We start from the raw sequence: 24,959 nt of genomic DNA, 5'->3' as shown, positions 1-24,959 counted from the left end.
CTTATTTAAAACACTGTTAAAGCCCAAAGTCATCTTATAAAATTTTGTATTTCTAATATTAAAAGTTGTTTACAAGGATCCATCCCTGCTGCATGAGCAGGCTTTTTGGAGCCAGGGCCTATGGTAGAACTCTTACACATCCTTGGTTCAGGGGAAGGAGCTTGGACCTGCCTCAATTGAATGTACCAGGATCTGCTGACTCCCCATGGAAGTCCTTGCCTTGGAGGATGTTGGAATGGGAGGGTGGGTTGGGGGGTAGGATGGGGGGGAAGAGGGAGGAGAGGGGCACCTTTGGTTGGTATGTAATATGAATAGAAAATTTCTTAATAATAAAAAGAAAAAAAGTTATTTACAAATATGACAAAAAAACCCCCAAAAAACTGGTATTGGGGCCCCTTGCTGCCTCATCCTGAAGCTCTGAATTTGCCTTGACCTTGAAGTCTCTGGGGCAGCTGGCCCAGACCCGGCTCTGCCACAAGGGAAAGTCAAGATCCAAGGCCACAACTTTTAAAACTCTGTGTCCCCACACAGAGACAAAAGTCCAAATCTCACACATTCCTTTTTGTATAAACAGACCAAAAACTTAGCATATGGGCCATCAAGATGGGCCAGCGAGAAGGTAAAGAACCCAGATCTAGAACCTTGCCCTAATTATCTAAATATTTACACACACAAGGAGACCGAGAGGATTTCCCTGGGATCTCCATAGCCCTTAATGTAGCTATGAACGTATTTATTTAAGCCACTCATTAGAAAATCAACTTAAAAAAAGCTTTCCACAGGCTCTGTGGGAATCCCCAAACAACCCAGGCTATTGCCGAAAGTATAGATTGCTCTCCACAAGCTGACACCAAGGTCGAGTTGCTGAAGACAACACCTATACAACCCACTGAACATGGAGATGTCGAGCTGGTGTCTACACAGAACCTACATCACTGTGTTCCAGTGTCTTTGGTTCAGAAAGGCACTCAGCACGCTATCAAAAGAGAAATGTAAGCACCAAGCCACAAGCCTCTGTCTACAATGGTGTTCTACCTGCAACATGCTAGGGCAAGAGGCACAAAGCTTGTGGGGGTCACCAACCAGTGACTGACCTGACTGAAGGCCCACTCCAGGAGATGGAACCCATACCTGACACTGCTAGGGTGACCAAGAACCTGAGACTAGATAGCCCACAGACCTGGGGGAAAACCAAATAATACTGATCAAAAGGGAAAGGAGGAAGGAGGGAGGGAGGGAGGGAAGGAGGAGGGAAGGGAAGGGAGGGAGGGAGAAGAAAGGAAGGGAGGAAGAGGAAGAAAGGAAAGGAAGGAAGGAAGGAAGGAAGGAAGGAAGAGAGGGAGGGAGGAAAGAAAAGGAAGGAGGAAAGAAGGAAGGAAGAAGGAAAGGAAGGAAGGAAGGAAGGAAGGAAGGAAGGAAGGAGGGGGAGGGAGGGAAGGAGGAAGGAAGGAGAGAAGAAAGAATGTAACAATAAAATGATCCTAATGATATATTCTGCCAGATTCATATCAGTGCCTGGTTTAACCATCATCAGAGAAGCTTCCTCCTGCAGCAGATGGGAACAAATACACAGATCCACAGCCACATCTTGGAGCACTCAGTCCTAAATGAGATGTCTCCATCAAATCCCTTCCTTCCCTCAGAGCTCAGGGGAAGAGGAGGCAGAAAGAATATAAGCGTCAAAGGGGATGGAGGACACCAAAAGAAAGGCTTCTATATCAACAGGATCGATACTCACATAAACTCACAGAGACTGAAGGATCATGCACATGGCCTGCACGGGTCTGCACCAGGTCCTCTGTGCTTATATCATGGCTTCCAGTTGAGTGTTTTTATGGGATCCTGAGTGTGTGAACAGGTGGTGTCTGAATCCTGTGCCTTCTCCTGCCCTCTTTTCCTTCTATTGGTTTTTTTGTCCAACTCTGATGTGTTCATTTTTGTTTTATCTTATTATATTTTATTTTGTTACACTTAAAAATGATTGATTTTAAATACATCTAAAAATGAATGGATGGGATGGATGGATGGATGGATGGATGGATGGATGGATGGATGGAATACTAAGCCACTAGGGTAACAGCTAACAATTAAACTCTCATTTATATCCAATGGAAAGAGAAAATCCATTTTCTCCACTGGAGTGACATTGGGTGTATCAACCACTCCACGGCACATCTCATGTTGAGGAGTAGTTGGCCGATACATAATGGTTTGTACTGTGTGTTCTTTTATTCGGTTACAGTTTGGTGAGGGTTACAGTTTATATGTGTGTATGTGTGTATCCATGTGTGTGGAGGTGCATGTGTGTGCATATGTGTGTAGAGTCCAGAAGACAAATTCAGCTATTACTTTTCCAGAGCTGTCCATCTTGACTTTTGAGATAGGATCTCTCAGTCGTCTGGGTTTTTTTTGTTCTTGTTGTTTTGTTTTGTTTTTTGTTTGTTTGTTTGTTTTTAGGGTGATGTTGTATTTTTTTCTAGATTTTGGGCATTTTGTTGTATCAGGTTTTTGGTTTTGATTTTTTGATAAAGAAGTTAAAGTTGGGTGGGTAGGACAGAGGAGAGGATCTGGATGAACTTGAGGGAGAAAGAAGAATGATTGAATTCTATTTAAATCTTAAAATGTTTTAAATTACATCTCTGTATTATGTGGGCATGTATACTTACATGCATACACATAAAGAAAATGTAACCACCCAGTTTCCTGCTACTGCTCGCATGCCATGCCCTCTCTACCACTTTAGACTCTTGCCTTCTGGAAATACAAAGCCAAAAATAAACTCTTCATTTTAAAAAAAAAAAAAGCTTTCCACAAGATAACTTCTTTATTTATATCTGTGTTTCCATGTGTGCGCAGGTGCATGTATGTACAGGTGCATGCGTGTGCACATGTGTGTAGAGGCCAGAAGACAACCTTGGCTGTCGTTTTTCAGGAGCTGTCCATCTTGGATCTCTCACGGGCCTGGAGCTCATAAAAGAGGCTTAGACTGCCTGTCCAGGAGCCGGGGATCCACCTGTCTCAGGATTACAAGTTGCTCCACCATGCCTGGGTTTAAAAAAAAACACACACAGACTCTGCAGATCAAACTCAGGTCCTCATGAGTGCAGGGCAAGCATTTAACATGCTGAAGGTATCACCCCAGGTCCAGCCCCACAAAATCTTTGTAAGCAGGCATTAGGGTGTGTGTAATGATAGTACATATGTGTAATCTCAACACTGATGTTGGTGATAGCTGTGACAGAAAGATTGTGAAAGAAAGAGAACCAGCTGGCATGGTAGTGCACACCTTTAATCCCAGCACTCAGGAGTCAGAGACAGGTGGATCTCTGAATTTGAGGCCAGCCTGATTTGCAGAGTGAGTTCCAGGACAGCCAGGCTGCAAAGAGAAACCCTGTCTCAAAAAAGGAAAAAAGATAAGAAAAAAAGAAAGAGACCCAGTAAAAGCAATCTTCATCACAGCATCCTATCCTTCATACATTCACCTGTGAAGGAATTCAAGTTCACCAGACATTTTTCACCAATCCTCAGAGTCCCTGTAGGACCCAGGTCAAGAGGCAGCCACATCTTCTAGCTCTCATCTTCCACCTTGTTCATCTGCACACCTACATCAGACTCACAGCCATCGCTTTTTTCTCTATTATATGTAAAAAGGATTTGTCTGCCCTACTACTCCTACTGGGCTCAATTTCAAATTCCTCTTTGTTCAAACATAATCTTCCCCCTTTTCTAGATCCACCATTGGCGCCCAACCACCTAAAAATTTACATTTTAAAATATAGAGCATGTGTAATTCAGAGAGGGAGAAATCACAAAGACTATGTATCAATGCTGCATATTCAAATTCATAAAAATGATCTGTGTGTCTCTACACTGAAACAAAAATCCAAATCTCACATTCTGTTTTGCATAAACAGACCAAAACCATAGTCTAGGGGCCGATGAGATGGGTCAGTGCGGTAAAGGCACTTACCACCAAGCCTTGATGATCTAAGTTTGACCCCAGTATCCAATGTGGTTCAAGGATAGAACTGATTACCACAAACCTCTGACCTCCACAACAGTGGCAATCCTGTGCCACGCACAGATACACAGATACACACACAATAAATAAATGAATGAAACCTTCAGATTGTTAAAAGCTAACTTTTTTCTATTCTTGTTTTCTTTTCTGTCACAAGCACTCACAATGTCAACCAGGCTGGCCTCAAACTCATAATCCTCCTGCCTCAGCCTTCCCGGTGCTGGGACTATAGGAGTTTTTACTATTTTTCAGCTCCTTACTCAAAAACTTCAATTATTATATACATTTAATCCTCCAAAACAACCCTAACATTATGGACTTAATGTTTGTCCCTCAGATTCCTATTTTGTTGAAATTTGACCCTGTGTGATGATATTTAGAGGGAGAGTGTTTGGTAGGTCATTATGTCATGAGGACGGAGCCCTCATGAACAGAGTTAATGCCCTCATTTAAAAAGAATATAGAGCTGGCATGTACTCTGTCATGTCAGGATACAAGAAGCTGACTGTTTTGTGACCAGGAAGAGCACCCTCACCAGAACCCAATCAGGATGGTATCTGGCCTCAGACATCAGGGTACACAACCACGAGAAATATTCAGTGTTTAAGCTATAAGTCTGTGGTAACTGGTTCTAGCAGCTTAAATCAGGACATCTCACACACTGTTCTTATCCTAAGCAATGAGGAAAAGTTGCTCACAGAAATACTGCTCTATAATATTCCTACAACAATGAAGTCATGTGGCATCTTGGTCACTGTTTAGTGCTGTAAAGAGACACTAGAGCCAAGCCAATTCTTAACAAGGAGAGCATGTCGCCGGGTGGTGGTGGCACACGCCTTTAATCCCAGCAGAGGCAGGCGGATCTCTGTGAGTTCGAGGCCAGCCTGGTCTACAGAGTGAGTTCCAGGAAAGGCGCAAAGCTACACAGAGAAACCCTGTCTTGAAAAAAAAAAAAAAAAACAAAAACAAAGAGAGCATGTCATCGGGAGCTTACTTACAGTCCCAGAGGCTTAGTCCATTATCATCATGGTGGGGAGTGTGGCAGCACGCACGGCCCTGGAGCAGTAGCTGAGAGCTACATCCTGGTCTGCAGGCAGCAACAGAGAGAGAGAAACTGGGCTCGACAAGGGCTTTTGACACCTCAAAGCCCGCCCCCAGTGACCCACTTCCTCCAACAAAACCACACCTACTCCAACAAGGCCGCACCTGCTAATCCTTCTAATCCTTTCAAACAGTGCCACTCCCTGGTGACTAAGCATTCAAATATATGAGCCTCTGGGGGCCATTCACATTCAAACCACCACCCACTCGGCAACTCAGTTCTCAGACTGCACTCTGTCATGTTGTATACAACTGATATATATATATATATATATATATATATATATATATATATATATATCAAACCACCACCACTCAGCAACACAGTTCTCAGACTGCACTCTGTCATGTTGTATACAACTGATATATATATATATATATATATATATATATATCATCACAAGGTAACACTGTTCAGCCCTGAAGGAAGGAATGGACGCTTGACACAAGCTGCTTGGACTGCCCTTGAAACATTGTGCACAGGGAGAGAAACTCATCACCAAAGGCTACATCTTGGCTTTTGTTTATTTGTTTGTTTGTTTTGTTTTGTTTTTTCATGTAAGTAAATCTCAACAATGAACAAATCCATAGTGGCAGAGAGGAAATTAGAAACTGGCAGGGGCACCAAAGGAGGAAATGGGGACTTTATAGTGGGCCTCTTGGTCAGGGTGGGGGCTGATGAGAACACTTTACTAAATATTCGACGGCGGCGGTGCACAGCTTGTGAAAATAGTAAAAGCTACCGAGCTGAACTCACTGAAGAGGAGAGTTTTTATATCCGCAGGACTCCATACCTGATACTCGCATATCTCTGTGCTCATTGCTGCTCTGTGACAGCAAGAGAATGGGCACTGCCTAGCTGCCCATCCACCGATGCGTGGAGCTGAAAACATAGTCACACACACAATGAAACTGCAGTCAGCTGGAAAGAAAAAAAGTCACGAAGCCTGAAGGAAAATGAATGAATTTTGGAAAGTATAATATTAAATGAGGTGACCCAACCCCAAAGAAGACAAAATCACATGTCATAGACAATTGCTAGCCCATAAGGCACAAAAGGGTGAAAATGCAGGCGAAGCCTAAGAAGACGAGGAAGGAAACCAGGAGAAGATGAAAACGCGCAACGAGGAAGAATAGGGGTGGAAAAGAACATGTGGGACGTGAAGAAGATAGCGTGGGGAGGATGTGAGGGGGTGGAAGTACAGGGGTCAGAGACGGGGGAGGAGAATCACTAAGAGATGCTTTGTTTGAAAATGTCAAAATGATAACTAACACCTTGTGTGTTAATTCAAACTTTTAAAAGGAAGAGCAGGCATGGTGGCGCACGCCTTTAATCCCAGCACTCAAGAGGCAGAGACAGGTGATCTCTGTGAGTCTGAGGCCAGCCTGGTTTATATAGAGCATTCCAGGACAGCTAGGACTACATAGAGAGACCCTACCTCAATAGTTAGGTAGATGGATGGATGGAAAGATAGATAGATAGATAGATAGATAGATAGATAGATAGATAGATAGATAGATAGATAGACAGATAGATTTTAAGGGGAAAATTATATGTTCAAGAAATAGCCATGTACTTTAAAAAAAAAAAAAAACTAGGACTCCAGGATAATCTTAAAATGTGTGGATTAGATCTCAATTAAAATATGCTTTTGTCAAAACTCAGCTATCTCCAGAAGTTATTCTGCCCCAACTTGCCCTTGGAGAAGACCCTACCCTCCTCCTCTATGTATAGATGGCACCAAAAATGTACAGCTTGAGTGTTCTGCCCTCTGACGCAGCCCCTGCCTTCCCCATCCTTGAGCCATGCCTGCCTCTACATTGGAAGCAGACTCCGCCTCGGAGGGAGCTACATTCCTCAACTCCATTGTTCTGACCATCACTGGGACCTCCCCTTACTATACAATGTGACCAAAGACCCCATCTGTCCCCAAACAGAGGAATGTATGAATGCATGGGACCTTCCCTGACAGCCCACCTGCCTTCTCTGAATGCCCTGAAAGTCCTGACCTGCCCCTACTCTCCCCTCCTGATCCTCCCACCTCACAGCACATGACAGTTACCACCAGTCACGTTCTATAAAGACACATGGAGCAGCCAGACAGAGGGACCTTTTGCAGTCTCCTCCTACTCCATCTTACTGTCGCTGACACTGTCAGCCACCCTGCACCTCTGTGCCCTCTCCACCATTTGATCACTCCCTGTGCTTTGGGTCTTCTGGCCATCCTCCTGCACATCTTCAGACTGTCTTCCCTGCCCTCTGACTACGGATGGCACATTTTCCACAGTCCTCGCTAGCTCTAGTCACCCAGCCCTTGTTATCTCGGGGTGGTCTTTTCTATCCAGGGCTTCTAGCAGCCCCTCCATACCAATGGCACCCCATCTCCATCTCAGTCTCCAGGTGGCTTCTGGGATTACTTCCTGCAGGTTGGGGCAGATCAGAAGGCAGTCCACGCACTGCCTGGGAGAGTTGCATCAGGACCCTGTAAAGCATCTATAACCCCTCGAGCACCTTTTCCAACTACACTGGACCATCGCTTGTTCTCTCATTGTTCTCTCATCATTGAAGTCCCCACTCAGCCTGCTTCCACGACTCCTCTGCCTTTTCCTTTCGCTTCTGTCACTGTTGTGGCCTAAATGAGTCCCCAAAGTAGAATGTGAATGAACCCACATGCAGCAGTACTGGGAGGTGGCGGGTGTGTTTGGGTCACAAGAGCCCCACATTCATGAGTGGGCTGATTGCACTGAGACCGTTAGTTACTCGCTTTGTTAGCCAGGGCTAACTATATAGAGGTCACTGCCCCTTCGCCATTCTGTGGGGACGCAGCAGGAGTGCCCTTAGCGGTGTGCTGACGCCTCCCTCTTGGACTTCCAGCTTCCCGAGCTAAGAGAAAGGGAAAGGTGTTCTTTTATAAACCCCTCAAGCCAGATGTGGTAGCACTTGTCTGTGATCCTATTCTTGGGAGTGGGGAAGAGCTCAGAAGACCAAGGCAGACCTCTGGAACACAGTGAATTCAAGGACAGCCTTAGCTGACTAAACAAACAAAGCAGCAAACAGACAAATTAAAAATATGCTATATAGCCCCAGTTACTTGGTTATAGCAACATACAGAGACAGGCCTGGAAGCCTGTCTGACGGCCCCTTTACTTACGCTCAGCCTTGGCATTTTAATTTTTGTGCTCAGACAGCTTCTTTCTCTTCGTTTCTTGACACCCATATTGAATTTAATATCTGCCTGCTCACATTCTGGAGCTATCTTTGGCTTTGAAATCACCTTCCCTCACTCAAAGCCAGTAGGTGAACACCCACGTAAATGTCCCTCAGGTACCTCCCAGTCAAAATGTCTATTGCAAGAGCAGTCTACAGCTGTTCCTTTCCAGCCAGCCACCCCCGCCCCATCCTGCTCCCTGTGGCTCTGAATCTCACTTTATCCAAATGAGGCACAGAGAGACTGCCACACCCACTCTTCCTTACAGCCTCCCACCCCCAGCGTCTCCCAGCAGCTCCTGAATCTGGAGCCCCTCCCTAGCAGCTCCTGAATCTGGAGCCCATCCCAGCAGCTCCTGAATCTGGAGCCCATCCCCAGCAGCTCCTGAATCTGGAGCCCTCCCTCCCTCCCACAGGCCCAGGTCACTGCCCACCCCTACACGGCTTTGTTACAGAGCCTCCTGCAGCTCTCTCGGCCGGCTCCACCGTTGTCCACAGGGGTCCAGTTGAGACCCTCAGGTCCATCATGCCACTCCCCTGCTCTGACTCTCCACGTCCAGGAGCTTCAAAGCCAGCATTTTCAGGATGGCTGACAAAACCCTGCCAGACACCATGCCACTCCCAGCCGCTCCTTCTCCTTGGCTCAGTCCTGCAGACACACAGACCCTCTGCAGCTCAAGGGTTCCAGACAGTCCTTCCTTGGGGTTGTCCTTCTCCTGCCTGGAACTCCTCTCCAGAGCCTTCTAGCCAACTTCTTCAAGTCTTTACTCAGCTCAGACCTTGTCAATGAGGGAGCCTCCCGGGCACGCCCCATTTCCTCTTCTAGTTCCATTGTTAATGTTCTGAGGACCTCCGACCTGTCTTCTGGGATGGCTTCAACAATCTGTCTCTAAACAACTGCATTAGCTCTACATCTAAAGATGATAGAAAAGATGAAATCGGCAGAATGGAAGGAACTATGGACAGTTTTGTTTCTTTTTCTTTCTTTTTGTTTGTTTTGCTTTGTTTTTCAAGAAAGGATTTCTCTGGGTAGCCCTGGCAGTCCTGGAACTTGTTTGTAGACCAGGCTGGCCTCAAACTCACAGAGATTCGCCTGCCTCTGCCTCCCGAGTGCTGGGGTTAAAGGCATGCACCACTATCGCCCAGCATACTTTTGTTTTTCAAATATTGTTTCTTTTATTGTTATTTAAATTTAATGGGTTTATTCTTCTTATTGGGGCTGTGATTGTTTTTAATGAACGAGTAAGTACGTTTTCTTAGTTCCCAGCCTTATTTTCTAACACGAAGTGTGGATATGAGCCCACACAGACAAAAGCTGTCGGCAATTTTTAAAGACGTAACAGAACCTTGAGACCTGAAGGTATGAGAAGCTAACAGGCAGGCCAACCAAAGAGACAGAGCTGGCAGAGGACCAAGTGTTATGGGTTGGTGGAAGTCAGGCCATGTTTCTTGAAGGTATAAAACGGGTGAAGATGAACCTGGCCACTGGTCCCTGTGTCCTCTTCTTCACACAGACTGGAACTGCTGGCAAGCTTGCCAGCACCAAACTCAAAACTTTATACACCCAATCATCTTACATCACCTCAATAAGCACCTTCAACTGCCCCAAGACTTCCTGTGTCTCCCTCTACAAAACGACACCCAGCATCTGTTAGTCAATACCCAAGCCATGGATGAGCAGAGCCACCATAAAAGGCCTCTGCTGCTGTCACCTTCCAAAATGAGCTGGGTCACCATAGAAGGCCCCTGATGCTGCTGTCACCATTCAAAACTTGTTGACTCAGAGATTCACTTGGACATGTGTCCTCATCCCGCCCCAGATGAGGTACCCCATCCTCTATGGGGTGATGGCCCACCGTTCTCTCTGTCCAGTCTCTAGCTCTGAAAGACTTCCTGTCTCAAGCATTTTCTCTACATGCCCTCCCAAGAAAGCCAACCATTGCTACTGTTAAGTCCTGGTGATGTGTCTTTGTTTCTCAGCCCCAAGACGGAGGAGCTCTGTCTATGGGGGCATTCCCCAAAGGTTTAGCTGGGAAAGGAAAGCCCATCCTGAATGTGAGTGCCATTTTCCATGCACTGGGATCCCTGACAGTAAAAGGGATACTTTTTTTGCTTACTGACTGTGGATACAATGTTACCACAAGCTCCAGCCTCAGCTCCTGCCGCTGCCCCCGCCATCATGCCTGCCCCGCCATCATGCCTGCCTCGCCATCATGGACTGCACCCACCAACTGGGGACCACAACAAGCCCCTCCTTCCTTGAGTTGTTCTTGTCGGGGATTTTGTGGCCACAAAGAGAAAATGAACAACAGATAACACAACACTGGGCTATCCACCGAGACAATGGTGGGGCGGGGGCTGCTGAATTTACCAAACCTGACAAGTTTGGGGTAGAGACACAAGCTCCATTGGAGTGGGCTGAAGAGTGTGAGCAGTGGTCTCCAAAATATATATGCAATGCTCACAAATTAAAAAGACAGTTATCCTCTCCACAGAAAAATGGAAACAGATTATAAATACGCACTTCACCAGAGAAAGGCCATGAACAACCAGGCACCATATGAAAAGATGCTCAGCTCACAAGCACCAGGGAAAAAGGCCAAGAAAAATTACAAGGATTCCGGAGCCATGGCAGTTAGGTGTGCTTGCTGCTCTGTCAGAGGATCTGAATTCAGAGTCCAGCAGTCCCATCTCACAAAAACCTGTAACTCCAGCTCCAAGGGGTCTCCGTGGACACACACACACACACACACACACACACACACACACACACATTAAAATAAGTCTTTTTTTTTTTTTTTAGGAAAAGAAAATTACAAGAGTTCAATAACCACATTTACTGGCAAGTAGTTTGCTATCAAGTGATGGTAACATCATGGGAGATGGGTCTGCTCCTCAGGAATGGCTGAGGGAGTCTAAAATAAACAGTCGCAGGGCCAGTGAGATGGCCCGGCAGGCTAAAAGTGACGTAAAGCAAATCTAACCACCTGAGTTCCGTCCCCAGGACCCACATAGTGGGAGGAGATATCCAACTCCGGCAGGCTGACTTCTGACTTCCATACCCATATGCCTTAGTACAGGTGACCATACGTGGGCTCACACAGTGAATACATAAATAAAAGTCTAAGTTTACAAAGTTTTAAAACGCAGAGTCACATGTAAGGCCACCCGACAATAGCTATTAATAATGTTAAATGTCCTTATCCTGGGACCCAGAGCATGGCTCTCTGACTCTGCAGGTTCCACCCTGCGGATTCCACCAACTTAGATAAAAACAGTGTTATATTATTACTGATGCATACCACGTGGTTAGGGCTAAGGTGACAAGTCAGCACAGATCACCTGCGGACTTGCCCTCTTCTCATACCCCCCCCCCCCAAGTGGCACCTTATCGAGATTCATATTGCAGCAGGCATTGCAGTCATTTGCAGCTGGTGTGAGGTAGACAAGATGCGGTGGTGCAGGTTCTATGCAAATATCTCATTTATATCAGGGACTTGCACATTTGTGAGTTTTACCAGTGGCTTTACATCTTAACTAACCTAAAAACATCCAGACACCCGAAAAGGGGAGGAAATACAAACATAAGCAAGGTCCAACGGTACATATGAATGACAGTGTCATGATGGAACCCACTAGCTTAAAGACTGAGTTTAAAACATTGGGGGGGGCGGGTGCCCAGAGACTTATTTGGCCTGTGTGCTGGCTAGATTTATGTAAACTTGACACAAACTATAGTCGTCTGAGAGAAGGAAACCTCGATTGAAAAAATGCCTCCATAAGGTTGGGCTATGGGCTAGCCTGTAGAACATTTTCTTAATTAATGATTGACGGGGAGGGCCCAGACCATTGTGTGTGCGGCCACCCCAGGTGGTCCTGAGTTCTATAAGAAAGCAGGCCGGGCAAGCCAAGTGGAGAAAGCCAGTAAGCAGCTCTCTTCTGTGGCCCCTCATCAGCTCCTGCCTCTAGGTTCCTGCCTGTCTCCCTTCAGTGACAGATCACAATGTAGAAGTGTAAGCCAATAAACCCTTTCCTCCACAGCTTGCTTCTTGGTTATAGTGTTTCATCCTAAGACAGCCTAAGAAGCTTTATAATGTTTCCATGTTGCTCTAGAAGATTCTATCTAAACCTGGGTAATTCCGTTCAGTGATTAATTATTGAATGATCCATAATAACTACAGACTATACCCAATGAGGACACAACTAAAAATACCACAGGCCAGTTGGAGGTTATTGTAAGAAATGCCGTTATGAAGATATCTTAGCTGATGTGCTGCAATTAATCCTCCGTGTGGAGCTCTCTGCTGATGGACAAGCTCAAGGTCAGGAGGTAAAGCAGGTCCTGCCTGGAAATCTCATTGCAGCCTTGAAGGGAGGTGGGGCATGAGATGAGGAAGGGTGGACAGGGATGGACTGTGACTGACAATGCAAGACCAAGATTGTTCTAAAACAGAAACAGATAAAAACACGAGAGAGTAGAATCCATTCACTCCAAACCTCATTTTCACACTCCATTGAGACAAAAACTACAAATCAGGCCTGGTGAGAAGTGGAAGTAGTAAGATCAGGAGTTCAGGATCATCTCCAGCTACGTAGCTGGTTGGTTCAAGGCCAGCTGGGGTTATTTGAGTCTTGGAGGGAGAGGGAGAGCAAAGGAAGATGGCAACCCCTCTATAACAGGAATGGCGCCACCTAGTGGACTGGATCTTCTAACATCAGTGAACAGTCAAGACACTCCCCACAGACATGCTCACAAGCCAACCTCATCTAAACGATTCTTCATGAAGACTCTCTTTCCAGGAGATTCTAGGCAGTGGTAAGTTCACTTTCAACTCCAACCACAGCATATCAGTGTCATCTAAGGTCATCTTGTCATGTAGCTTCCAAAATCAAAATTGACTTTAAAACTTCCCTGCACCAAAGTACATAATCAATACAATGAAAAGAAAACTACAGAAAGGGTGAAAATATTTGCACGCCATATGTCTGTGAAGTGGTTACTAATAACACATGGGCACATTTCTATAACACAGTAACTGTTCAATCCAAACAACAACAAAAAAAGGGTCAAGGGAGTGAACAGATATTTCTCCAGAGAACATGTGCAAATGGCCAGGAAGCGTGATTGACCGCTCTAGTCAAATCATTAGGAAATGCAGATCACACCCACCATGAGATACCAATTCACACCCACTGGGATGGCTACTATCAAAACAAAAACAACAGCTAAGTATAGTGGTACACACCTGTACTCCCAGCTGCTTGGGAGGGAGCAGGATTGAGGCAGGAGGATTGATTGGGCCCAAGAGTTTGGGGACCAGAGTTGACAACCCAGTGAGATGTCATTTCAAATGAGGAGGAGGAAGAGAAGGAAGGAAGACGAAAAAGGGAGGAAAGGAGGGAGAGAGAAGATTTTAAAAGACTAAGAAGTGGAAAATAGGAGCCCTTTGCTTCTACTGATAAAACAGCATACCTGCTGTGGAAACATTTCGTGGCCCCTCAAAAAACTAAAAACAGGCTAGCTAGATGGCCCAGCAGTTAATTGCATGCACTACTCTTGAAGAGACGTAAATTCTGCTCCTAGCACTGATATTGAATGGCTCCACCTGAAACTCAGGTTCTAGGGGATCCCTTGCCTCTGGTCTCTTCGGGGCAATGCACTCACACGCACATACACACACAGAGACACACACAAATATACACTTAAAAAAATAAAGGCCTGGAGATGGTTCAGCCATGAAGAGCATTGACTGCTCTTCCAAAAGGAGTCTTTGGTTCCATCCCCAGCTGCATACACTGGATGTGGTGGCACATGCCTGGAAGCACTCAGGATGCAGAGGCAGGAGGATCCCAAAGTCCAAGGTCACCTTCTGTGACATAATGAGTTCAAAGCTCACTATGGACTATACGAGACCCTGTCTGACAAGAAATAAAAAATCGTAAGTAAAGCAGTGTTATCAAATGATCCAGCAACTCCACCTCTGCGTAGATGCTCAGAAGAACTGAAATCAGGAGTTCACAGAACATTTCCACACCACATTCATAACAAAATGATTCAGCATGTCGACAGGTGAGTGAATGGATGGATAAATAGAATGTGGTTTTTGGCTGGGAGTATACCTTGGTGGAAGGTGCTTACCTAGCATGTGCAAGGCTCTGGCTTTCATCCCAGCACCGTGAGGACAAAAAAATGTAATCTTAGCAATGAAATAGCATTCAGTCTAAAGAAGCAGCTCTGTCCATGCTGTAACGCGAGTAAACATGTTGTCATGGTGAGTGAAAGCAGCCAGTTACAGGAATGTAACGGTGCAGCTTCCAGATAGGGCACACGTGCAGTGCTGAGAGTTTAGAGACCAGAACACACCAGGGCTGCCAAGTTCGTGTGTGTGTGTGTGTGTTGTGTGTTGTGTGTGTTGTGTGTGTTTGTGCCAAAGAACAGTAGTGTGGTGAGGACAAAGCTTCAGATCTGCATACTGCAAAGGATTCTGATGAATAAACAAACATATGTTTGCACTTATCACTGAACTGCACACTTAAATCATTAAGATGGTGAACTTTGCGTTATATATGTTTTTACTCCAATAGGAAAAAAAAATCAGTGAATACAGTTTTCCAAATTTAATAGTTTTAAGTTCCACTTGCTGGTCACTGTTTCTCAGCACCACCCCTGGCATTCCAAAGCTGTTTGCTTGGGAAGTAATTTTTCCATATTATTAAGTATACAGTTTATGTACACACAATTTTAGTCTATTGCATATATTAAATATCATAGTTATATAATTAGATGTGCATATGCACAGGAATAATGAAGGAGTCCTTTTTATATGAGCAGGACCAGAAGATAGAAGGCTCATTATTCAGAGCAAAAAGCCTCTGGGGGACACCCAGCTATTGTAAATGAAATTTCAAGGCTCCCTGAGGACTCAGTGCTGTTGACAGTGATTGCCGGGAGGGATGCCCCAAGCTCCAGGAAAGATTCCAGGCACTTCTGTAGTTCTGAGCACAGCAAAGGCAGTGCAGCAAAAGCAGAGAAGTTGACTAAATTAAAATTTAAAACTTTTTACTCCTCCAAGAACACTATTGTAGTCTACGGGCCATACCACCCTGAATGCACCTGATCTCGTCAGCTAAGCAGGTCGGGCCTGGTTAGTACTTGGATGGGAGACTGTCTGGGAATACCAGGTGCTGTAGGCTTAAAAAAAAAAAAAAAAAAAAAAAAAAAAAAAAAACTATTGCAAAAAGTTTAAAAAAAAAAAAAAAAAAAAACGGGGGCCGGAGAGATAGCTCAGAAGTTAAGATGGCTCAATGCTCTTCCAGGGACTGAGGTTTGGTTCTCAGCAACCATGAGGCATCTCACAACCACCAGTTGTAGTTCCCATTTCAGGAGATCCGCATCCTCTTCTGACCTCTGAGGTCACCTGCACACATGATGCACACGCAGGGAGACATAGACACACATGTGCTCATAAACTAAAAACAAAACAAAAATAAAAAGTGAAAAGTAACCGGAGAAAAAGGAAAAAAATATTATCAGAAACCATCTACCATGGCTGAAGGGACAGCTGAGGAATAGAGGGCTTGGCTTGTCATGTGCAAAGTCCTAGGTTTGATACCCAGAATTAGCACTAAACAACCATTATCTATCCAATAAAGAGGCAGGATCCAGAATATGTAAAGAATTCTTATCACTCAACAAGACAAGGGACCAAACTTAAAAAACAGAGGTGTTTTTAGACAGACACATGAACACCCAGCAAGCAGGACAATGTGTTACTGGAATGGGAATGAAACCACCCAGAGATCCCACAAACTCACAGAAAGTGAAATAACCAGTTGTTGGAAAAACTGCAGACACACTCTCAAGGACATAAAATGTAAGGAGTGGGCTTGTTCCCAAAATAGCTGAACCTAGAATTATTTACCGTAGAGCCCAGGAATTAAATTCCTAAGGTAGAATCCAAGAAAGTGGAGAACATGGTTCTACTTTGAGAAGACTGTGAGGCACCAAGTTATTCAGAATTGCCAAGAGGTGAAAATGACCCTACTGCCCATTAAGGACAGATAAAAAAAAAAAGCACAAAAATGAGGCATATTATTCAGCCAGTAAAAGGAAGAAAACTCCCCCACCACACACACACAAACTACAACGTGAACCTCGACAATACTGCGCTCAGTAAGATAAGGAAGAAAACAAATGGCCACATATTGTTTGCCTCTGTGGACATGAAATATTCAGAAAAGGCAAGTGCCACACACACACACACACACACACACATACACACACACACACACACACCAAGGTGAGAGAGACTTCTAGAAGATGTTAGATCATAAAGTTGGAACTGCCCGGTGAGATTAATGTCCTTATAACAGAGAGTCTGCTCCAACCACATGAGGAGTATGAAGCCGCTCTCCCCAGATAGGGATCTGCAAGCTTCTTGATCTTGGACTTCAAGAAGTGCACAGCTGTGAGCATGAATGCCTGGCGTTCCAGAAGCCTAGTCTATAGTCATCTGCTACAGCAGTTCCAGCTGCCTTAGACAATGATTGACAGCAACTGGAAAAGGTACACTGTCATCACAGAGCTCTAATCTTAGAAAGGGGTGTCATTCATGCTGTTGAGACTTGGCCTGTGTCCCAGGGTAGTTGAAATACTTCTTGTGTTTAAAAATAACGTGGACAGAATATCGTTCATTAGGAGCACATTCATAAAGACAAATCAATGGTCCATTTGATAAATGACACTGAAGAGTGCATAGTAAAAAAAGTGTAGTCACTCAGAACTTGTTTGCAGTAATTGTTCTTTCGGAGATGGTAGGAAATGATTCAGAGCCAAGCATGACGGTATACAGCTTTACTCCTAGCACTTTAGGCCGCAGAGGCTGGAGGATTGCCTAAAAGTCAAGAGTAGCCTAGTCTACACAGTGAGTTCCAGGCCAGCCAGAGCTACCATAATGAGATCCTGTGTCAAATAAGCGAGGGCAGGGAAACAGCTCAGTACATCTTAGTGATTAAGAGTTCTCAGATGCCTAGTTCTAAGTTCAGATCCCACCCTTGGCACTTCATTAGGACATTTGCTTTTAACTTCAGATACTTCCATTGCAAGATAAGGGTCCCAGTGCACATGCTTCATTAAAGTCAGTGCAGGATTAACAGAACACACAAACATTGCTTCCAGGCCTGCCCCAGAAAGCTATGACGTTCAATGGGAATATAAGGTCCTCCGCCAGTAGAAGTCAATCACACTTTGAAGTTCATGACACACTGTGGACCCCAGCTGCAGCACAAGTTGGGAGGAACCCAGGGCAGATGAGGACAGCTCCTTCGAAGCCCTGTCCATGCACTTCCCGGGTTATCAAGGCCTAAGCAGTCAGGTCAGTAAACACCGTGCATCTCCCCTTCCTTAGCTCCAGGAGGTTGACAGCGCGTCTACCAAAGGAAGGTTTCAAAGGGATGCGGCTGCACACCCTGCGATGGAGACGCTCGTGGACAAGTCACGGTTGAGAGTCAGGATGTGACGTGTAAGTGATGGTTGAGTTTTTGCTTCGTTGTTTGCTTGTTTTATTTTTCTTTAAGAATTTATACATTTACCTATTCGGAGCACATTCCTAGTTTTGAAAAATACAGCGATGTCCATGAGTCATAGAAATAGGGTCTCCTTTTAAAACTTTGTAATTACATTCATTCACTGTGTGTATGAGCAGGTGTGTCAGCACAGCCAACATGGAGGTCAGAGGACAACTTGCAGGAGTTGTCCTCTCCTTCCACCGTGGGGTTCTAGGGACTGAAGTCAGGTTGTCGGGTTTGATTGCAAGTGCCTTTACCCAGGGAACATCTCGCTGGCTGGAACAGGGTCTCATAATTCCAGGTTAGACATGGCCAAGGCTAACCATGAACCCCTCATTCCCCGGCCTCCACTTCCCAAGCACTGGATTGCAGGCATGTGCCAACATTATCCACTAGTAACAAGCCGGGGTGAGGGGAAACCAAGAGGCCGCCACTCTAGTCACAGGACCGCCCCCTGCAGTGCAGGGGTGACGTCTTTCTTCACTGCTCCAATGACCAAGCCTCATTTGAGCTCTGACAGCCAAGGTAAAGACACAACACAGGTGACGTTCAAACAGTGGTCGATTCAGACTCTCCCTCCCTTCCCAAGGAAGTAGAAAGGGACTCTTGTACCAAAGACACCTAAAAAGCTGCCTGCTGCTGTCAGGGCAACAGCAACAGCTCTGGCCCAGCCTTAATGTCTACAGCATGGAGTCTGTCCAGGGTGGCTGGTGGTGGAGAGTAACCAGTACCTTCCTCTTGAGCTGTTGTGGAGTGATGCCTACAGCTGGCAGGCTGGCAGGCCTTCAGTCAGCTTAGGCCTTAGGCAAAAGGCTGGAGAATCCTGTCTCATCTGAGCTCAGCCTTTCACTTCTTCCTCTACAGTTAGTTAGCTAATGCACACCTACTAGCTGGACAAGAATTTTAGTTGCTGATGATTTGTTGTGATTTAAAGATTATAAAATCTTTAGGAGAAAAAAAAGAAAGAAAAGACTGGAGCTGTCTCAGTTGATGAAGTGCTTGTCTTACAAGCTGACCCCTAGAACTCACATAAAAAGCTGGAAGTAGAAACATACTTGTAGTCCCAGCACTGGAAGACTGAGCAGGAGGACCACTAAGAGTATGAAGCTATTGCCTGGTTCTAGGCTCCCAGACAAACCTCCACTACACATCCGTCATCACACAAGAATCTCAAGGACAGCTTGGTATGAACCGTCAGGATTTCGCTGTTTGCTCAGAATTGGAATGTTGAATGGAAGAGGGGATTATGAGGGGGGAAAGAAGAAATTTAGAACATAACACCGTGGTGGTATTGTGTTCCCCAAATACTGTGTACCCTAATAAACTTATCGGGTCAGAGACAGAACAGCCACAATATTAAACATGAGGTGTAGGCAGTGGTAGCACACGCCTTTAAATCCTAGCATTCAGAGGCAGAAATCCATCTGTTCAAGGATACAGCTAAGCATGGTGACTCACGCCTTTAATCCAGAAAGCAAGCCTTTAATCCCAGGGAGTGATGGTAGAAAGGAAAGATATGTAAGTCGTGAAGTCCAGAAACTAGAAGCATTTGCTGGTTACGCTTTTAGCTGGTTAAGCTTCAGGCTTTCGAGCAGCAGTTCAGCTGAGAGCCATTGGGACGAGGACACAGAAGCTTCCAGTCTGAGGAAACAAGACTAGCTGAGAAGTTGGCCAGGTGAGGGTAGCTGTGGCTTGTTCTGCTTCTCTGATCTTCCAGAATTCACCCCAATAACTGCCACAGGTTTGATTTTATTAATAAGGAGTTTTAAGATTCCTGCTACATGGCACTTTGGAGGAAGAAAGGTTACCCTAGGAGGATGGGATGGGGATGGTGTTTGGAACACTGGAATCCAAGGCTGAGGAAGAGTCAGCTTGGAGAGAGGGGCTATGGATCCAGACTGGAAAGGAATCTTAGAAAGCATTGTATAGGTGTGGTGACTGGCTCGATTCATTTTATGTGCTATGTACGGAATACCTGAGTTGGGAATTATAACAGGACATTTTCTTGTTTTCATATTATTCTATTATGTATTTATTTATATGCGCATGTGCAGATTTGCATGCATGATCATATATTTGATGTACATCTATGCACACTGTATGAAAGCCAGATACTCAGGTATCCTTCCAGGAGGCATCCATCTTGGTTTTTTTTGAGACAAAGTCTCTTACTAAGCCTCTGGCTTGCTGCTTTGACTAGGGTGGCTGACTGTGAGCCACAGGGATCTATCTCCCCAGCTGTGTCTCCCAGCTCTGAAATTACAAACACACACCACCACAATCCACCGCGTTGTTTTGAGACAACATCTCACTGTGTACCCAAAGGCAGATCTGGAATGTATTACATAGACCGATACCTTGAACTCACAGAGGTTTGCCTGCCTCTGCCTCCAAATGCTGCGATTAGAGGTGTGCACCACCGTGCCCACCCACACCCAGGTTTTTATGTCGGCACTGGTGATCAACTCAGGTCCTCAGGCTTATGCAGCAAGCATTTTATTGACTGAGCCATTTCCCCAGCCCTAGACAAGAATGACATTTGGTGCTTGAGTCTAGAGGCCGGGAAGTCTAAGATTGAGGTTACACACCGTGAGCCTTCATCGTTGCCATGTGACCTGGAGAAAGCATCACATTGCCAAAGAGGAAAAAGTGACGCAACTCAGGAGTCTCAGGTCTTGAGTCCTCAGTGTTGAGAGCATAAGGATAGGGTGTTCCCACTGGCCTTACTTCCCAACATGGCGCTACACGAGGAATTAAGTTGCCAGCAAAGGTTTAGGGATATGTTTGAGCCACAGCAAGATGCTGCCAAGCTCAGCAGGGCTCTATAGAGCCCACTCACTGGCATTTGTCCTGGACCAGAGGACAGTTCCTTCCCCACCTCTGTGGTCTGCACAGGTTGTTCATGGTTAAATGGGCCTGGACGTTCTTTGGAAGGGGCTCAGCATCCAGTATCCCAGGATGAGAGGAGGTTTCTGACCTAATGCATCTCCACTAGAGAGAAGGATCCCAGGAGAAAGGGTGGGCTCAAAGACCCACGTTCACTAGCAAGCAGGGCAACTACCATGGTTAAGCACTGAGTGTCTTCCAAAGGTTTGTAGGTGAACTCTGGATCCTTGGGAGGTGCTATTACAGACCTTTAAGATGTACGGTTTGATAGGAACTCCCAAGGTTACTGTGGGTGTGCCCTTAAAGGGCTTATGTGCTCTCTTCTCTCTCTCTCTCTCTCTCTCTCTCTCTCTCTCTCTCTCTGTCCCTCCCTCCCTTCCTCCCTCCTTCCCCTACTCCATGTTATTCCCATTGCCAGTCTCATAAGGCAACCAGATCCTGGGCCTGAACTTCCAGAACCATGAGCCAAGCAGATCTATCTGCATTTATTTCATAAGTGTCCACTCCAGGTGTTTTCTTATAGTGATGTGAGCCTGACAAACACAGCGAAAACAGCTGTCCATCTGTTCTCTATCCAAGAGGTCGGGATCAGTATGGTATCATTGCAGCCCAAACCGGCCTCTGGCTGCACACACGGGAAAGAGAAGCAAGAAGATGGACACTCTCCTCGTTCCTAACCCTCTACTGGCTTTTTCCCTTCCCCAAACCTGGAAGCCTGGGGCAAGCTACTCCTAGGGTTTTGTGTTCATGGCTTGCTCACTCTGTGCATCACGTGTCGATAGTCCCTGGGAATGTATTCACTAGGCCCTCTCATCGCCCATGAGCTACGTGGCTAAGGAGCCTGCTCTGGCCTTTCTACAACAGAGGATTCTTGGTGTCATAGGTGAGCAAAATACTTTTTTCTTTTATTTTCCTTTTTTCTTCCTTCCTTTGTCCTTTCTTTTTTCCCCTTTGTTTCTTTTTTTTTTTTTTTCTTTCTTTTTTTTAAACAGGATGCTGCCAAGTAGCTCTGGTGGGTCTAGAACTCACTGTGTAGCCCAGGCCACCTACCTCTGCCTCACAGTGCTGGATTAAAGGTGTGTGCCATCATGCCCAGCAACTCTGACCCCTTACCAACAGATTCAAGGGAGGGGAAGGGAACATGGCCACTCCATCTACCCTTCTCTGTGCCAGAGCTTCTAGAAGAATTCCTTGAAAGCCTGAAGACAGCCTGCTGATGAGCTAAATCTAAGTAATGACCACTGGTTCTGTCAAAACAGTGAGCCAACTGTGCTTTCTGAAGTCACCGTCATTATACATATATATGCACACGCTCTTGTGAAACATGAAAAATTCATCCATTGTAAGCACCACACTGGGTAAATGCTGCTAGTTATGAATGACCAAGTCCCACAGGAATGGCCCTTTTGTGATAAATGAACCAGAGAGGGCTGCTGAAAGCCTGTGCCAGAACCGACCTCCAGAGCTAATGATCAGGAAGCTGAGGCAGAGACGGATTTGCAGGGGTTAAAACTAAGGATTGGATCTGGTGCTTTTGTCTTCAAATTGCCCCCTCTGTGTTCCCTAGATTTGCAAGTTAGAGTTTATGTTAAATTTAGGTGTGTTCCAACAATCCCTCCAGTCACCCAGCCAGTGGCTCTTCCATTGTCATGCAGAGGTCACTCATCCGCCACTTTCACGTCTCCTCTTACAGATTCTCCAGGTGTGGTTCTGTTTCCTGCACATTGTCGGGGTGACCCTACACCATGTCTGACTTGAGAGTACTCACTCAAACTCGGTGCAACGTGGTCTTGACTTTCACCAACGTGCTCCCATGAGGAACTCATTTTATACTTACCCATTTTTTACTACAAGGTACAATATTGAAACATCTGGGTTAGGGATGTAGCTCAGTGATAGAATGCTTGTTTAAGCAACACACTAGTCCTGGTTCAGGCCCCAGCACCACAAAAGAAAGAAAAAGATAGATAGATAGATAGATAGATAGATAGATAGATAGATAGATAGATAGATAGACAGAGCTGGTGGTCATGGTGGGTCACATCTGCAATCCCAGCACCCAGGAGGCACTGGAATTGTCATGAGTTCAAGTCCAGAATGAGATTCTGTCTCAAAAAAGAATGAAAAAAAGAAAGGAAAAGGGAAGAAAGAAAAGAAGAAAGATAGAAAAAAAGAAAGAAGAAACTTTTTCAATTGTTCTCTTGGAACAAAACAGCTTTTTGGATTTAGATTCCAGTCGCCTCTTAGTGAAATATAAATTTAAAAATCAGAGGATGGTGGGTGTAAATTAAGTGATTTTTTTTTTTTCTAAGAAGTGGTCCTAAGAAAGTCAAAAGCTAGAACACTCTGCTGCGTTAGACACAGGGACCCGGTGTCCAGTCATTGCCCAGAGCTGCTCCTGAGGCTTTCTCTGTAGCATTCTCCGACAAGCCCCACAGTGAGCATGTGCAAACTGCCCCAACTTCTCCAGTGGCTGTCTGAAAGGAAGCACTTTTAGGACTAATCTTCCTCTGCCCTAGAAGGGAAGGCACATGGAGATTCAATATAAAGTCATTCATAGACTGGTTCTGATCTTCACCACGGGCATGGGAGAGAAGCAGCAATTGAGCATTAAGGCACTGTGCACTATAAATGATCAGCTGAGACATTAAAGCTGTGAAAAAAAAAATACACGAGTATAAACGTCACCCTGAAACAGAGGGACATGTGTGTGAAAAGACCACTCGATTTGAAATGTGCACTGCTGTGATTTACTGGACCATGTCAACGTTTTCTATGACCACGGATAACCAGGCTAGCCTTCTTTGTTTCTAATCAGGGAGTCTTGTCTCCAAATGCAAGCCTTCTTCCCCTCCCATCCTCTTTTTTCTTTTCCTTTTTGGCTCTTTGAATATCATCCACGTAGTCTCTCCCATTCCCAAAGTGCCTCCCAAACAGCGCTGGGAAGCGCTCTGGAAGCCTTGCCGAGAACTTAGCAGAACTTTTGTTCTCCACATGGCTATCTAGCTTTTCTCGGTGACATCACGGCCTCCCGACTCTTAACTGGCTGTGAACCGAGTCAGGCACTGGTGACAGGCTCAGGGCGCTGGCCGTGGTCCTGACCTCAGAGCTCAGGACGCGGTGCGGAGCGCTCGAAGGCGGAGACCTTGCACTCCAAGGAGCCATGTGAGCCCTTCCCCCCTCGACCCCAGGAAAGTCTCTGGCCTTGACTGCAGCCACCACTGCGCTCTTTGAGCTGCATCAAAAAAGGGTGGGGCACTGAGCCACAGCTGCAAATCGGATGCACCCGGGAGGATTTAAGAACGGCACAGTGGTCCACCCCAATCGCCACTCGTTGCCTCCAGCCCAGGGATCAGCTGGTCCCTGACGCGGGTTCCCCACCTCCCAGGCACAAGGAGGAGGGCAGCCTTTGTGGGCGCTCAGACGCCACCGGCTAAACCGTGCCTCGCCGCACCCTGCGCGGTGAAGGGGCGGCAGGCGCCGGTGCGCGTGCAGATGCGGGAGGCAGAGCTCCAAGCGCCGCGTGCCGGTCGCCACGCGGGGATGCTCGGTCCTCCGCGAGATGCCAGGGTCAGCCCCGCTCTCCGTCCCCACCCCCCATACCAACCTGATCGTAGATGTTCTGCAGGGCTTCTTGCCCGAGGCCCGCCGGATCTCCACCTTCCGGCCCGATTCAACAGATGGCTCCCCGCTGGCACGCCGGCTCTGCGGTGCGGGTCCGGGCCCAAGTGGGCGACATCTCGCTGCTGAGCCACCACCTGCCCTGAGCCCCGGCCCACCGAAAGCGAATCGAAATCGATGGTCTTGTTCTCCGAGGACCCTTCCACCGGGCAGAACATGCGCAGAATTTCTGCCGGGGCTTGGGACTGCCCGAGCCCAGGTTTTTAAAAAGGCAGGGACCTCTTCGTCCTCTGCCGCCTTCCCAGATTGCTTTCTCTCGGCCATGGCTGCGGGGCGCTGGGGAGGATTTTCTCGTCCGTCCGTCTGTCTGTGGTTCCCTAAGTCTCCCTGCTGGGTGTGCACTAGCCTCTAGTGCGCGCGGCTGCCGCTCCCTGCCTACCGCAAGGTGCACAGAAAGGATGGAGGCTGGCGAGCCGGCGACCCACCCCTCACGGTCCCTCCTCCTGACCCTGCTTTCTCCCTCCCTGCCCACGCCCCCGGCGCCGCCGCGCCACC

At 46.3% G+C, this 24,959-nt stretch overlaps 2 pseudogenes; one reads left to right on the top strand and one right to left on the bottom strand.

Moving 5' to 3' along the window:
• The window catches only part of LOC114702708, a 44,130-nt pseudogene extending 19,402 nt beyond the window's left edge, over positions 1-24,728 (bottom strand).
• Positions 15,416-15,524, top strand: LOC114702715 (annotated as a pseudogene).
• Positions 24,729-24,959: the final 231 nt, after the last annotated feature.

The sequence above is a fragment of the Peromyscus leucopus genome, unplaced genomic scaffold, assembly GCF_004664715.2.
Source record: "Peromyscus leucopus breed LL Stock unplaced genomic scaffold, UCI_PerLeu_2.1 scaffold_570, whole genome shotgun sequence".
NCBI classification, from domain to species: domain Eukaryota; kingdom Metazoa; phylum Chordata; class Mammalia; order Rodentia; family Cricetidae; genus Peromyscus; species Peromyscus leucopus.
The sequence above is the reverse complement of the archived record's forward strand: the minus strand, read 5'-3'. Positions and strand labels throughout refer to the sequence as shown.